The sequence below is a fragment of the Mus caroli genome, chromosome 10, assembly GCF_900094665.2.
Source record: "Mus caroli chromosome 10, CAROLI_EIJ_v1.1, whole genome shotgun sequence".
Lineage (NCBI taxonomy): Eukaryota > Metazoa > Chordata > Mammalia > Rodentia > Muridae > Mus > Mus caroli.
In genome coordinates, this window is record NC_034579.1 from 43721725 (window position 1) to 43739254 (window position 17530).

A 17530-nucleotide genomic window follows, 5' to 3' on the forward strand; every position below is an offset into this window, starting at 1 on the left:
TCTTTTGTGATTGTGTTATTTCACTCAAGATGATGCCCTCCAGGTCCATCCATTTGGCTAGGAATTTCATAAATTCATTCTTTTTAATAGCTGAATAGTACTCCATTGTGTAAATGTACCATAATTTCTGTATCCATTCCTCTGTTGAGGGACATCTGGGTTCTTTCCATTGCCAAACATGAGTACCAAGCAAAATGCCTTGAGGACACTAATGATAATTTTTAGTAGTTCTGTTGTAGAATTTTTGGGATCTCTTGCACATAATATATAAAACCTTCATGTAGGGTTACATTAACACTTTTGCCCTCTTTCTTTCTTTAATTTATTCTCTTGTACTATAACTCTATTTGAAGTATGTTCCTTCTAGTACTATAGTCTCTAGAGTTTTATCTTGACTGTTGAACACTATCAAAGACTTTTCCTGGGTTAAATGGTCATATTATTTTTTGCTTTTATGCTTATTTATCTAATTTATTATATTTATTGCCATGGCTATGTTGACAATTGACCATGCATCCCTACATTTCTAGGATGACACAAACCTGGTCATTGCAGATTCTATTTTTTTAGTATATCTCTTCATGTGGTTAATAAGTATTTTTTTACCTGTCTTCAAGAGAATTATTGTCTCACATTTTATTTTGTATTGTGACTTTACCTGGTTTTGTTATTAGAGTACTCTTGTTTTCCTAGAATGGTTTTGGGAATGATTCTTCTGTTTTGTTGTTGTTGTTCTCATTGTTGTTTCTGATTGTTGCTTTTGTTTTGTTTTTAATTGCTGTCAATAAATGTTTGTTTGCTTGTTTGCTTGTTTTGAATACTTTAAGAAGGACTGTATTTAGATTTTTGCAAACCTCAGAGAATTATGCTTGAATCCATCTGGATCTAGATATTTTGTGTTAAGAAAGTTTTTTATTACTGTTCCTATTTTCTTGTTTGTTGTGGAAGTGTCTAGACTGTCCAGCATTTTGGGGTTAATTTTGCTGGTTTCTTTGAATCTATGAATTCATTCACTTCTTTCATAATTTCCCAGTTAATGGAATATACATTTTTAATGCATTTGCTTATAAGATTCTGATTTACAATGGTATTACAGCCTTTTACTCTTCATTTCTGATTCCACTTTCTTTCTTTGGAATATATGGTACAAGATTCTGTTGTTTTATCTCCTTAAAGAAGTCACTATCATTTAATAGACTTTAGGATTAATTTTTAATTATTTTTCCAATTTTTTGAAAATAATTTTTATTTGTCTTCTTTCTGATATTTAAATCCAGACACTTAACTCTATAAATTTGCATCATAGAACTACCTTTACTATACCTCATACATTTTGCTATGCTGTGTTTTCATTCCCATTTTGTTATGATAAAACATATTTCTTTCTTGATGACCTTTTTTTCCTAGTTGTCATTCAATAATGAGTAGTTTAACTCTCCATGAATCTGTGTACTTACTAGAGATTTGTTTTCTACCATTCTTCTTTTTCATTGAATTTCATGGATAGATATGATATATAAGTTAATTGATTACAATCTCTCTGAATTTCTTGATTTGTTTTGTGTGTTAGGATTTGATCTTTTCTGAGAATCTTCTATGAACTGCAGTGTAAAATGCATATTATTTGCTTTAGGATGGAATATTCTATAAATATCTACTATGAAATTTAATATATGGTGTCATTTAATGTCGATGTTTCTCTGTTAATCCTTCATTCTATTGTTAAGTACATGCCCTCTGAATCTCCTTCCTGGCCCTGAAAATGCACCCAAATTCTTTAAACTCCACTGCATCTCCTGGACCCCATTTTTACCCCCAGTTCCTACTGCTTTCCAAGAAGACTCTCTACACCTTAGAACTTCAAGCTACATAGGTAGTAGGGACCTCAGATACAAGGTAAGCACTCGCAATCCCTGAGGCCATGTGAGCCAGAAACACCCAAGCAGTGACACTTAACTGAATATGAGGATATACTAGTTATCAGAATCAGTTAGTTCAGAAGACAGAGAGGAAACAAAATGCAAGGGAATATTCAAAATGTACCCAACAAACAAAACTAACCTCAGAAATCAGCATCCCAATCTATAATAAGAACAAAATCTCAGCTGACTAAAGGATAGCATAAAGAACGCAATCAACAATAACCAGGGCATTGTGTCTATATGAGAGTCCAGCAAGTCCTGTCCTCCTCTTCTCTAGAGAAAAGGAGGGGTCTTGCCATATCATGTTTCAGTAAGCCTAGATGAATCTTCTCCTATTATGGGGAGACAAGGCAGCTCATTTAAGAGAAATGGATCCAAGGACAAGAAACATAGACAGAAACAGGCTTTGTTCCCCCAGTTAGGAGTTGCACATTAATAAGTGGATATTAGAAACAAAAGATACAGAATACCTAAGATACAGTCTACAAAACTCAAAAAGTTCAACAAGCTAAAGAGCCCAAGTGAGGAAGCCTCAGTTCCCCTTGGGAGGGAGAAGAAAGCAATCAATCACAAGTGCAGAGGGAGGCAGGGACCTGGAAGGAGAGGTGAACTGGGAGGGGGAGTCGGGGGAAGAGGTACCTGGTCTAGTATAGGGTGAGGGAAACGAATGGAAACAGGCAAACTGTTTCCTATCGGGAGATAGGAGGTTGGGGGGGGGGTCCTGAGAATGTATCAGGAGATAAGACTCTCAGGACTTAAGGAGAGGGACCTTAGATGAAATGCATTGGGGAGAGAGAATTTGTATAGACCATCTCCAGCAGAAAGATAGGGCATCAAGTGACATCCCACAGTCAAAACTCTGTTCCATATTTGTTCCTGTCTGAAAGAACTACAGGGATGGAAGTGGAGAGGAGCCTGAGAAAAAGAAGGTCCATTGACAGGCCCAAAGCAGGATCCAGCTCAAAAGAAGGTCCTAAGGCCTGACACTATTACTGGGGCTATGGACTGCTCACAAACAGTGACCTATTATGACTACTCTCTGAAAGACCCAACAAACAGCTGAAAGAGTCAGATGCAGATATTTGCACCCAACCAATGGACAAAAGCTGCTGACCTCTGTTGTTGAATTAGAGGAAAGCTGGAAGAAGCTGAGGAAGAAGGCGGCCCTTTTGGAGGACCAGCAATCTCAATTGACCTAGACCCTTGAAATCTTTCAGAAAATGGAACACCAACCAGGGAGCATCGACCAGCTGATATGAGGTCCCCAACAAATATACAGCAGAGGACTGCCGGGTCTGAGTTTAGTCGGAGAAGTTGCACCTAACCCTGAAAAGACTGGAGAACCCAGGGAGTTTGAGGTTTGATGAGGTTATGGGTGGGGACATCCTTGTGGAGCAAGGGGATAGGGAGGAGATATGGGATGTAGAACAGTCGGAGGGTGGATCAGGATGGTAATAGAATCTGGAGTTTAAAATTAAAACAAACAAAAAAAAAATAAAGTATGAGATGAGAAAAATCTTTTCAAAGAATAAAACTTAAGTGTCTACTTAAAAATTCCAATTTATGAGTCGCTTAATTTTATTCACTGAAACTTGAGAGTGTTCTATTAAAACTTTCCCATCACATATTTTTTAAAATTTGTAATAGTTTAAAAAATGAACAATTACCTCTGTAGTTAACATGATTGACTAATACACAAAGGGATTCATTAGTGTTTTTAGTGAGGACCTCCTGCTTTTAACTACTTAATTCATTGATTGATGTTATGTATATAGCAGGAAAAATATTGAACAACTTCTAAAAAGAGAAATATAAACTACAACAAATCATATGTTATTTTAAACTAATAATTTTAATATTAATTAATCCTGTATAAAAAGGACACATTAAAAAAGCAAAATTGACAAATGCTGGTGTTTTTTTCATAGTCAGTATTCTGGCCAATATCTATTTTGGAAAAGGTGGAAATCATTAGATGATCTACCATTTTGTGACTAAAACCTATTTAATAAATAATATTTTTGAGGAAAATAGACATGAGAATCTTTAAGTGATACCAATTATATTTAATTTTGCTTTATGTAGACAAGTCTTTTTATATATTCAGAATTTTCCTTATTTTCAAAAAAGTGTTCCATGTGCTATAATATCCCAACCTTTATGATCTATATTTTGATATTTCAACATAAAAAGATAAGATAAAATTATTTTACACAAAATCAAACCAGTATGACTGCTTATATGTGAGTTGAACAAGGGTGATACCAGTGAACATGTCAACTAGTTGAAGAAGAGCCCACAAGGCCCCTAACTTACACAATGAACCATACATAGATGGCCTTCCCCAGAGATGAAAACAGCAATTGGTTGTCCAATGCTAAGTGATCATCCCTAAAATCATACATTCAGCTGGTATTTTATTAACTAAATAGCTATATTTAGAAATATATTTTTTGTGTATATACATACAATAATAATTAGTTTTTTAAAAAGAGGAAAGGAGATAGAGTAGGGGTATATGGAATGATTTGGAGAGAAGAATGGGGAAGAAAGACTGAATTAAATTACAATCTGAAAAACAGAAAAAATAGTTTGCACAAAATGTTTTTCATATTTTCTTGGATATTAAATTTGTTAACTTAGCCTATATATTAAATTCTCATGTTCACCTATGCTTCATTTTACTCTTAGTATATTAAATTTCAAGAACCATGTTAAATTTATTAGCCATTCAAGGGATTTATTAGAATTATTTTCTTTCTTTTATTTGAACTCACTTTTTAAATTTTCCACTTGTAACATTTTTGTCTTTCTGTGTTTACTTTCTGATGAATTTAGGTGCATTTTAATGCATACTTTTTTGGTAGGATATCAGAAAATTGATAGTGAAGTTGATACAGGTCAATTTACACTTAAAGTCCATATCCTACCTGTGCTTCTTCAAAAAATCTCGGTATCTTCTTGCTCTGTATCTGGCATCATTTAACAGTTGTGACTTTTAGACTGTCAAATTCGGCATGGAACTGACCTTCAAAACTCCATGAGAATCAAAAGATGTAAAAATCTTTGCAAAAGAGAGAGAAAATTTATACAGGGGCTTGTTCCAGTTATAGCAGTGGGGACAGATGCTGGTTCATTTCAATCTTTCCTTGTCCTGAGAAGAGGGAATTTGAGGTCACGAGATGGTGTTTGGGTTCTTTCAAATAGTGTCTTCAATTCTCTATTGACTAAGGTCAGTCTTGTGCAAAAATGATTTTAAAATGTATGTTTTATGCAATTACTGTGAAAAATGAAAAGTAAATAATTCCCAAATACAAAACATTTTATATTATAACTTTCTCTTTTCTAGTGAGAATGAGTCATGTGGAAGTTATTAATGGAAGTAAAGTATAAAAAAGATATATCAAGTAAAATTACAGTCAAATGTCATTATGATAAGTAACTTCATTGCTTAAAGAAAGACATTTTAAGATTTTAATGCTAAAGAGTGCTTGAAATCTTTACACTAATTTAAAACTAAGTGCAGCTTTCTATTTACATGGAGATAATAATACAGGTAAAATGAAACTTTGGCCCATCAATAGCAATTTTCATGTGTGTAAATCAGCCCTACCAAATCAGCATGCTTGAATTTTCATTTACTGAATAAAAGTACACAAGGATAACTAATTTTGGGTATTTCATTTGTGAGAAAATCTATGCATATAAAGATGATATAACTACAGAGTTGTATATTTTGCTATAACTTTTATACTATAATTTTATTTATTACTATAAAAGAGTAGGATCATTGGTACCATCATTAAGAAGAAATGTCCTAAATATATAGTTGTATGTGTGTCAAACATTCTATTTATTATATTTGAAAGATTATTTATATTCATGTTATTTTAAAACACTAAAATATATCACAAGATTAACAATATAATCATGAATGCTACTACCATATTGATAGTAGTTATCATGAATTAAATATATCAAGAATTTAAAAACTAAATGCAGTAATTAAATTTTATACTCGGATTTGCAAAACTTAATTTCTAGATATTAATTCTAAGTAAGTATAACAAATGATCTTAAATCTTATGCCATGTCACATGTAAATCTGTTGGTAAATAATATACCTCTGAGTATACTGTATTACCTGACTACTCAGAATGCTTCCATGTTGGCTCTTAACCAGCAAGTCTACCACAATAATTATTTAGACAAACATCAGTGTGTAAATAAATAGCCATATATCAGGTGGTATCAAGAAAAAGCTGATAGATGATGACAGACACAGAGACAGACATGAGAAAACAAAAACTGTCTATTCTTGTAGAATTTTCACCTCAACAATATTGTAACTGTGGATTACAAGAGTCATTAAGTATATCCACACTGCTTAATGATGGATGAGGGAGAACTTAGTTGTTTCTCAGGCATGTGTTCTTATACTTTTTGAATAATAATATTCAATACCTAACTCAGAAGCCAGACCTGTTCTCACCAATTGAATTTCTTACAATGTTAAGGATTCCAATATAGAAAAGAATTACTTTTGTGACAGCTCAAGTGAGACATTCTCCAGAAACAATGGCTTTTGGACAATAAAGTTACTTCTTTGAAAGTATATTTGAGTGCTTGATATGAAATGCCTTTGGCAGTATGGTCAGATGAAAGAAATTGCATTTGGGGAGGAAGATGTTATATACCTCTTCCACATACAGTTTGTGCACTATATGTGCTTGTTTCTTTACAGTCCTCTGACATAATACCTCATTGGTATTAGCTATGAAATGATTAGTGGATATGTATTTTGTTCGATGGAGAACTCAAGTATGTATTTAAAGTTATATTCTGTTTTACAGTGTTAAAATAAAGCAAAATAGTACTTAGGTTGCTTTTAAAATGAGGCCAATGTATTCACAATATTATAAAAGTATCATGCTATTAGCAAATTAGAAGGATGTTACACATAAATAGGAGAGCTCTGTATTTTGGTTACTGAACAGAAGAATAAAAAAAAGAAAGGAGTTTCTTTTTGTCCTTTTGGGTTTTGTTTTTTCTTTCTTAAAGCAAGTCTTTTATTAGGAATAAAGCATAATTTAAATTTTATTTCACTTTTAGAAACTTTTTTGAAATTTCTTTCATAAAATGTGATAGCTTTTAATTTCCTATCACCAAATTCACAACTGTCAAAGTTCTAGATTTAAGAAAAAAAAATTTTAAAGATGGATCTTCCATGTTTCTTTCAAAACATTGTTCCAATAAAGCTTATCTGTCATAAAAGTGGAGAAAATTAAGCTGTTTTAAGCATAGTGAAACATTAAGTATATATTCTAGTTTGTTGGATAAATATTAACAACCTATTTTACCAGATCTGTAGCACAAACATATCTTTTGTTATACCTCTAATCCAAGCAGAAAACAAGTGGTTACATCCATAACACCCACACCACTATTATGCCCAAAGTCATATCTTAATATTCAAGTTGCATAGAAAACATTCATGCACATAAAGACAAATAAAAAAGTGCTTATGAAAATATACGAACATCTTGTTTACATATGTCTTCTGTATTGAATAAAGCTAATAAAACTATATAGACACAGTGAACTAAGCAAAGAAACAGATACCAGATGAAAATAAAAGGTAAATTGGTCACCAACTCAGAAAAATTCCTGCCCATATCTACAAAATTTATCAAAAGAGATAAATAGAATATTTCCATCAATTATATTCTCCTACTATTTTGAGAGATATAAAAATGTAAAATACTTATCTTTTTCTCATATATAGGAATTGCATTTGCTTTAGACATATTGACCAAGAGAGAAATGTTTTATATATTAAATTGAGATTATATCTATGTCTCTGAATGTTGGGATAGTACAGATGTCCCAAGGAAGGTATGTGTAGATGGACAAAGATAGTGAGTATGATTAATGTCAATTTACCATTTCTTAGAATACTAATTTCCTTCAGTGTACTGACACTTTTGACTTTCATCTCAGAGAATAACAGTGCAAAATTAGGCTACACACAAATTTTGAAGTTATTTTTGTAGAGGAAAAAACAGTAATCATAATATTGTATCCATTTGGCAGTAGCTGATTAATTTCAGGTTTGCATGTTATTTTATAAAAAAGAAATAGACTGTTCTGTGTGGTAACAGCACATTGTCGTTTTTATGTGTGTGCAAGGAGTGATATGATCCTATTAATTAATAAGGTTTAAGATTTATTATTTTATTATTGTTTAGCACAAAATTTATATTCTTAGATAATTAACTCTGGTCTTTTACATAAATTAATTCAGGCCGTCTGACTGGAGAGCATATGAATGACCTCATTCCCAGTTTTTGTTTCATAACTGTCCATTAGAAGTGTAGCTTATAAATGGGGTTCAGAAAATTCTCAACAAAGGAAACTGTAATGGCAGAGAAGGACTTAAAATTCAAAGTTCTTAGTTATCTGGGGAATGCAAATTAAAACAACTCTGAGGTTCCATTTTATACTCATCAGAATGGCTAAGATAAAAAAGCTCAATAGATAGCAAGTGTGGCAGGATGTGGAGCAAGGGGAACACTTTGGCATTGCTGGTTTGAGTGCAAACTTTTACAACCACTTTGGAAAACAATTTGCCAGTTTCTCAGAAAACTAGGAATAGTTATACCTCAAGACTCAGCTATACCATTCCTGCTCATATACCCAAAAGGTGCTGCAACATCCCAGAAAGACACTATGTTCATAGCAGCTTTATTTGTACAAGCAGAAAAGTGGAAACAACCTATATGTCTGACAACTGAAGAATGCATAGAAAATGTGGTACATATATACAGTGGAATATTATTCAGATATCTAAAAGACATAATGAATTTTTCAGGCAAATGGATAGGACTTGAGAATATCATCGTGAGTGATGTAACCCAGTCCCAAATGGGAATGCATGGTAGATAAGTGGATATTAGTCATAAAATACAGGTACCATATTACACTCTACAGGTAAAAAATAAGGAGGAAAGCCCAAGCACAGAATCTTAAATTTTACTCAGAAAGGGGAATAAAATATTTATAAGAAGCAGATGGAGGAAGGGAACTTCGAGGAATGGGTGATGGAGAGCAGAATGGGGAATTCAGGATCAGGTGTGGGGAAGGTCAGGAGAGATGGCTAGATGGCCATGAATATGAATGAAAATCTGCAACTGACAAGGATGAGGAAGTAGAGGTCCTCTCCAGGACCAGACAGAGCCCTGGAAAAAGAGTGGAACCAAAGAATCAAATGGGGTGACATTAGCTGTGACTAACTACATTGAGGATGTGAAACCTGAAGAATACAACTCCTCTATCTAGGCAGGAGCCACACTGGAACAACAAAGACAACAACCTCTTGCAAAGCTTTCAACCTAAATTTTACCTTGTTTACAAGAAATCCAGGCCGCTGAATAGAGCAGAGATTATGGGAACAACCAAACAATAACTAGACCAACTTGAGACCCATTCCATGGGCAAGCACCAATCCTCAATAAGGCACTATTAATGATGTTCTGTAATGCTGGCAGACAGGAGCATGAATCATCTGAGAAGCTCCACCAAACAGCTGACTCAGACAAATCCAGACACCCACAGCCAAGCAGTGGATGGAGTTTGGGAACTCTTATGGAAGAGTAGGAGGAAGGATTGAGGGCCAAAGTGGATAGGAACTCCACAAGAAAACCAACAGAGTCAACTAACCTGGACCATTGTCATTCAGAACCACTAACCAAAGAAGATATATGGGCTGGACCCAGGCCTTCCTGCTGATATGTAGTAGATGTACAGCTTGGTCTTCATGTGAGTCCCAAATTGCAATAGAGGCTATGCCAAAAGCTGTTGCCTATATGTGAGATATATTCTTCTAGGTGGGCTCCCTTGTCTGACCTCAATGGGAGAGGAAACATCTAGTGTCAAGAGACTAGAAGTGCCATGCTGGGAGTATACACAAAGAGGCCTCCACCTGCTCAGAGGAGAAGGAAAGGGGACATGGGAGAAGCATTGTGGGAGGGGGTGACTGGAATGGGGCAGTGAGAGAGATATAAAGTGAATAGATAAAACAATTACATTTGATTGAAAATATGTAGGTTACACTGATGGCAGAAGAATTTCTACATTAGAAAAAAAGTTTCCCTTACCATTATCTCATCTACTCTGACTTTTCAAAGCCAAGGTTAACTTTACAAAGTATAGTTTTACTATTTCAAATTATGTTATAATTATGTATTCCCACTTTCCTTTCTTTTCTTCAATCCCTACTATTTAATCCCATTTGCTTTATCTAAAATTTATGACCTTGTGTTTGCAACTGTTTCACACATATTTAATATATTTAGTATATATATATATATTCATATATATTTCACACACATACACACACACACACACACATATATATATAAACATATATCCATATATATATAACTTGCTTAATCCATTTGATAATTCCAGTATGTATATGACCTCTGGCATTACCATTTGAATTGAACAATCATCAAGAATACTATTTCCTGAGAAAGACTATTTCTCAGGCTCTCAGCACTCCTTAGTTCCTCAAAGTTATTTGACTATTCTTAAGGCTCTGAGCTGCTTCCTTATTCTACCATATCATGTCCATTGATAATATTTTTTGTGGTCTCATTTAAGCAAAAAATAAATTAAGTTAAAGAATCTATAACATGAACAACTGGTGTTTATCATGATAAAGTCAAAGACCAACACTTAAATTTATGTACTGTAAAAGAATCATTAAAACATCATTTAAATAAAAAAAAACAATACTTATAGAGTTCAGCACTATCTTTTCCATTCACTGGGATAGTTCTACCAATATTCTACATTTTTGTTGAATATTGTATATTAATATCATCATTCCTCTAAAATTTACAGATATAGTCTTAAATATGAGAAGAAAATTAAGTAGTAGTTATTGTCAAAACATTTAAAAGCACTTTGAAATATACATAATACAAGTGCTCCTCTGAGTGAAATTTGAAACAAGAATGGTTGTACATGTTTTCCAGATCATTATATTTTTTACTTCAATATAGCAGGTGCTACTGTCTTGGAAAAAACAAAAATCTACACCACTGTAGACGATAGAAATGTTTAGTTTTTCATTTGATATAATGTAATTAGGAAATGTATTGTTTTTATTTGACACAAATTAAATATTTTGAATAAAATTTGTAGCCTTATACTTATGACAGGAAAATAATTGTAACCAAAATGGCATAGTATTGAAATAAGAAACAACCTATTGACTAATAGACAAGAACAGAAACTCAGAACTCTGAATATTTAAATATCTAAAATAAACCATAGACCAAAGTTGTCAATTTTAATAAAAGTTTGAAACTTGTATATATGTATCAAGAAATATTTAAATTTATTTCTCTGTTCAACTCAGCAATGAATATATTCGAAAGACTAATATTATTGTAAGGAGATGGGATACATACTTTGAAACATTCATATAGTTGGTTTTTGACAAAACCTTACAGTTTGGAGCATTAAAACTGAGAACATAATAAAGGGAAGAATCATCTGGTATCAGTTCCTACCAGAGATGAGTACTAAAAATATAGAAGAAACTAAAATAAATTAATACTAGATGTCTGAACAGAGTAGGAAAAATAACTAGAGTGAAGGTACTCCAAAGGAGTACATATATATGTACATGTGAGTATTTGTGTATATGAAGGCACAATGAAGATATTTATATGTCTTCAGAGAGAGACAAAGACACAAAAGGAGAAACTCTGCTACTGCTTAGGATTGCCATGAATGACCTGGCAATATATCTGGCATTTTAAGAATCACATTAAGTGGCAAGGTGACATGATTCAAAAGGTTTACTCTATTTATACATATATACATATATATATATATGTATATATATATATATATAGTAGTATACATATATAGTATATATATTCTACTTAGGCCAACTTCAACCACACACATAATTTCTTACCAGATTTTATTTAGAATTTTCTACTGACTTGAAATATATTTAACTGAAAGCCAGAAAAATTACAAAATATTAATTGTCTCTTCCTGGGATAAATAAATGGTGTCTCCAATTAATTTCAGTAAATCATTCCTAAAGAGCAGTAATTAAACCTCAAGCTGTTATTAAATTGTCTTTTTCTTCCTTTGGATGGGAAAATTATTATGAAGTGCATGCTGAAATAAACCTCTACCATTTATAAAAGCATTAATAAAGTAGAATAAAAAACTTTGAAAGCTTTTATGATATAATGTACTTAATTATGTTTTTGATCTATGGATATGATTTGTTGTTGAACTTTTGCTGGCATGTAGTAATAAACAGAGTTTGAAAGCGTAAGTTTTAAACAGTATGTGTATTGTTTTAGAATGTTTCTGTGTGAAATGTATAAATGTATTAGAAATAAATGAAAAATATTTAAATAGAAAATGCAAAATTTTGTATGATCTCTTCTTACACAAGTAAGGTAGAGTTAGAAGGTTTTGTAAGATAGCATTCTATATCATCTGAAATGTATCTGCAGGGGCATGCTAAAGAGGAATATTGCATAACTTACTCAAAAAAAAAAAACTCTAATGCTGTAACATTAAGAAAGAAATCTTTGATTTGCTAAGTAAAAACTGTAGAAAATGTTTGGAGATTGCTATATTCAACTCAGTGTGTAAACTACTAAACGTAATTATTTTATATATAAGTCTGCTTAACCCCATCCACAATATTATATTAATTTTGAACTAATTTATAGAAACCATCCATTGTGAGTTTATTCATAGGATAATTTTGTAGTTAAAGTATTTATGTCAGCCAAAACTAAGAAGCTTTTTGATTTTTCTCTTACCAGAGCTTGAAAAAAAATCTAAGCATATGTGTAAAGTTTGAAGGTCAAAAAATGATTATCATTTAATTAAAATATATAATAGTAAAATACACATGAACTTTAATCATGCTGAATATTACTAAAGTCTATTTCAATACTATTTTTAGAGATAGATTTATTTCTTCAATTAACTCATTCAAATTCAATAGATCGTATTATATCCATTATCACAGATCATTTTATTTGGTAAAACTATCTATGAATACTATCTTGTAACCTTATGCTTACCTCACTATATTAAGATACTATGTCTAATGGTATATAGTGAAAGGCACAAACATTAATACTTAGTTCAAAGCTAAAATATCAACTATCCTGGTAAAATATATCAATGTATACTATAATGGGATTTCTAATATGTAGTAAACAACAAATGTTGGCTTGTATTTAAGGAAACTCTATAGTAATAAACTCACACCAGCTAGATACTGTAAACCTCATCATGAATTGGTGACTGAGGAAGTCATAAGCCTCAGCATAAAATCTAATATTACTACTGTTCTGTGACATATATAAGGTATCAAACTGATTTCTAAATTCTTTCCCCCATAGGACTATCTGGTTTGGACTCAGTGAGAAAAGATATACCTAACCCTTGAGAGACTTGAGACCCCATGTGTGAGTAGCCACCCTCACAGTAGCCGTTACAAGATGGCGCTGACATCCGTTGCTCGTAGTAAAGTGTGCGCAGGCATCAACGTATCTTTCCATTACCTGAGCCCTGCCTCTCTCATGGCCGTTAACTGGCTGATAGTGGGCAGCCAATCTGGGTGGTGCATGTCTCCAACCATTCTTCGCAGCCTATAAAAGGGAAGGGTTTTCTGCTCTCTGAGTCTCCTCTCCTGAAGCTGATCATCTATCTCTCAAGATGTATTAAAGCTTTACTGCAGAAGGATCCGAGTGGCCGCGTGCTTTTTCGCTGGCGAGACGGTAGCGTGGGTCACCCATGAAGTGGAGAGAACTGGTGGTATTGGGGTGCAGGTGGGGACACACTTTTGAAGACAGGGGTTACTAGGGAGAGGAAGAATAGGATATACACAAATACTCACATGTACATATATATGTACTCCTTTGGAGTACCTTCACTCTAGTTATTTTTCCTACTCTGTTCAGACATCTAGTATTAATTTATTTTAGTTTCTTCTATATTTTTAGTACTCATCTCCCTATCTTACAAATAGGGAGGGCAGAACTGGAGGGGAGTAACAAATGGAGTATAAAAATTATTAAAGATTATAAAAAATATGAAGCTAATTGAGAACCAAAATTCATTACTCATTACCCATTCCTGTGAGTATGTGCCCATGTTGTTTTTTGCTCCTGCTATCATGCCTACTTCATCTACTATTTAAAAAAAAAAGGCATTCTTTAAAGTGGTGAACTTGAAATGTAAATTAGAATATTTTCTTTTCCCTGAATTGTTCCTCTTTCCAGGGACTTTGTCATGGCACTATGAAAAGGAACTCATGCACACATTTTTAAAAATTAGTTAAAAATAGGTCATGGACATAAATATAAAATTTAAAATGGTGGAACTAGATAAGAGAAAATTTAAATAAATTTGGATAATTATTGTTTGTTTTCATTAAAAAACTAAAATAATAATCTTTGATTGAAATTGTTATCAAAATATTCTTTATCAGAATTAAGCTGCATAAAAGCCTAACCGAAGATATCTACAGAACACTCATGTGATACGTAAATACCATCCATAAAGAATGAAGACATCTCTAATCCTCTTTTCTAAAACATAAGGAAAGGAGAGGTAGATGTGCATGGATAGGAGTTAAGAGGGAAGTATGAGAGAAGAGGACAAATGGGAAGCTGTGATCTGGATATAAAAGAAATATATAAATTCATCATCATCAACAACAACAACAACAAAAACCCATACAATTGAAAAAAAAAGACAAAATATTTAAAAAGACATCTCACTGAAAAAGATCTATAGAAGGCTCCTATGGTCGTGGATTGTCAGGTTTAATATAGTAAAAATGGTCATCTTGCTGAAAGGAATCTACAGACTCAATGCAATCCCCATCAAAATTACAAATCAATTCTTCATAGAGTTGGAAAGAGCAATTTGCAAATTCATTTGGAATAACAAAAAATGAGTATAGCAAAATGTATTCTCAACAGTAAAAGAACTTCTGGGGAAATCACCATCCCTGACCTCAAATGTACTACAAAGCAATAGTGATAAAAACTGAAAGGTATTGGTACAGAGACAGGCAGAAAGATAAGTGGAATAGAATTGAAGACCCAGAAATGAACCTACACGCCTATGACCACTTGATATTTGACAAAGGAGGTAAAACCGTCCAGTGGAATAATGACATTTTAAACAAATGGTGCTAGTTCTACTGGAGTTCAGCATGTAGAAGACTACATCAATCCATTTTTAACTAGTTGTACAAAGCTCAAGTTCAAGTGGGTAAGGGACCACCATATAAAACCAGAGACATTGAAACTTACAGAGGAAAAAGTGGGGAAGAGCTTCAAACACATGACCAGAGTGGGAAATTTCTTGAACAGACAACTAATGGCTTATACTCTAAGATCAAGAATCGGCAAATGGGACTTCATAAAATTGGAAAGCTTCTGTAAGGCAAAGAACACTTTTGTCAATAAGACAAAAAGGCAACCAACAGATTGGGAAAACATATTTACAAATCCTACCCCCCATAGAGGGCTAATATCCAATATATACAAAGAACTCAAGAAGTTAGACTCCAGAGAACCAAATAACCCTATTAATAATCGGTACAGAGCTAAACAAAGAAATCTCAACTGATGAATACCGAATGGCTGAGAAGCACCTGAAAAAATGTTCAACATCCTTAGTCATCAGGGAAATGAAAATCAAAACAACCCTGAGACTTCACCTCACACCAGTTAGAATGGCTAAGATAAAAAACTCAGGTGACAGCAGAGGCTTTCAAGGATGTGAAGAAAGAGGAACACATCTAAAATTTAGGTGGGATTTCAAGCTGGTACAACCATTCTGGAAATCAGTCTGGCAATTCCTAAGAAAATTGAACATAGTACTAACTGAGGACCCAGCTATACTACTCCTGAGCATATACCCAAAATATTCTCCAACATATAACAAAGACACATGCTCCTCTATGTTCACAGCATCCTTTTTCTTTCTTTTAAATAATAGCCAGCAGCTGGAAAGAACCCAGATGACCCTCAACCAAGGAATGGATACAGAAAATGTAATACATTTACACTATGGAGTACAACTCAGCTATTAAAAACAGTGAATTCTTAAATTCTTAGGTAAATGGATGGAACTAGAAAATATCATACTGATTGAATTAACCCGATCACAAAAGAACAAGCATGGCATGCATGTACTGGTAAGTGGATATTAGTCCAAAAGCTTGGAATACCCAATATATACTTCACAGACCAAGTTAGACTCAAGAAATAAGACCAAACTTTGTGTGCTTCAGTCCATCTTAGAAGGGGGAACAAAATACTGTTGGGGCCAAATATGGAGACAATGTATAGAGCAGTAACTGAAGGAAAGACCATCCAGAGACTGCACCTCCTGGGGATCCAACCTGTATATAGTCACCAAACTCAGAAGACTATTGTTTATGCCAAGAAGCTCTTGCTGAAAGGAGCTGGATATAGCTATCTCCTGAGAGGCTCTGCCAGAGCCTCAGAAATTCAGAGTCAGATGCTCACAGCCAACCAGTGAACTTAGAACAGGGTTTCCATAGGAGGATTTGGAGAAAGGACTGAAGAAACTGAATGGGTTTACAACCCCATAGGAAGAACAACAACATCAACAAACTAGACCCTACATAGCTCCCAGAGACTAAGCCACTAATACACATGGAGGGACTCATGGTCCAACCTCTATATGTAGCAGTGGATGGCCTTGTCAGGCATTAATGGGAGGAAAGGCCCTTGGTCCCGAGGAGCCTTGATGGATGCCCCAGTATAGGGGAGTTTGAGGGTGGGAAAGTGGGATTTGGCAGATTGGTTGGAAACACCCTCATAGAATCAGGGGGACGGTGAATGGGACATTGTGTTTCCAGGGGAGGGGGGAGAATAGGAAAGGGGATAACATTTGAAATTTAAATAAAGAAATATTCAATTTTTAAAAAAGAAGAATAAAAGAAGAAGGCTAGTTAGCACAGGGAAATGCTCCAAGGAAAAAATGAGAAATTTTCAGATTAACTCAGTGTGAGATCATGGCACTTCTGGAGTCTGTTAGCCATACTCCAGAACTATAGCATGAAAAGCTGCTAAATATGTGGAACTGCTGGAATAATTTTTAGTCAGTAAGAGCAAAAATGTTTCAGCAATTTTACCAATTTTGCACACAATTTATCATGCCAGTGGCATCCAAGCCATTAAATATTATACAAGAAAGGCAGAAATGGGATATATAGACAGTCATGAAGCCAAAGATTATTTATCTTTGGTAATTCTTTTTTTTTTTTGTATAAAATTCTTTGCTATTCTAAGAACAAAATCTGTAGGCTTCTTATCATAAAGTCTTTGTGTTAGCAGCATGAGAAAGAAGAAGAAGAAGAAGAAGAAGAAGAAGAAGAAGAAGAAGAAGAAGAAGAAGAAGAAGAAGAAGAAGAAGAAGAAGAAGAGGAGAAGAAGAAGAAGAAGAAGAAGAAGAAGAAGAAGAAGAAGAAGAAGAAGAAGAAGAAGAAGAAGAAGAAGAAGAGA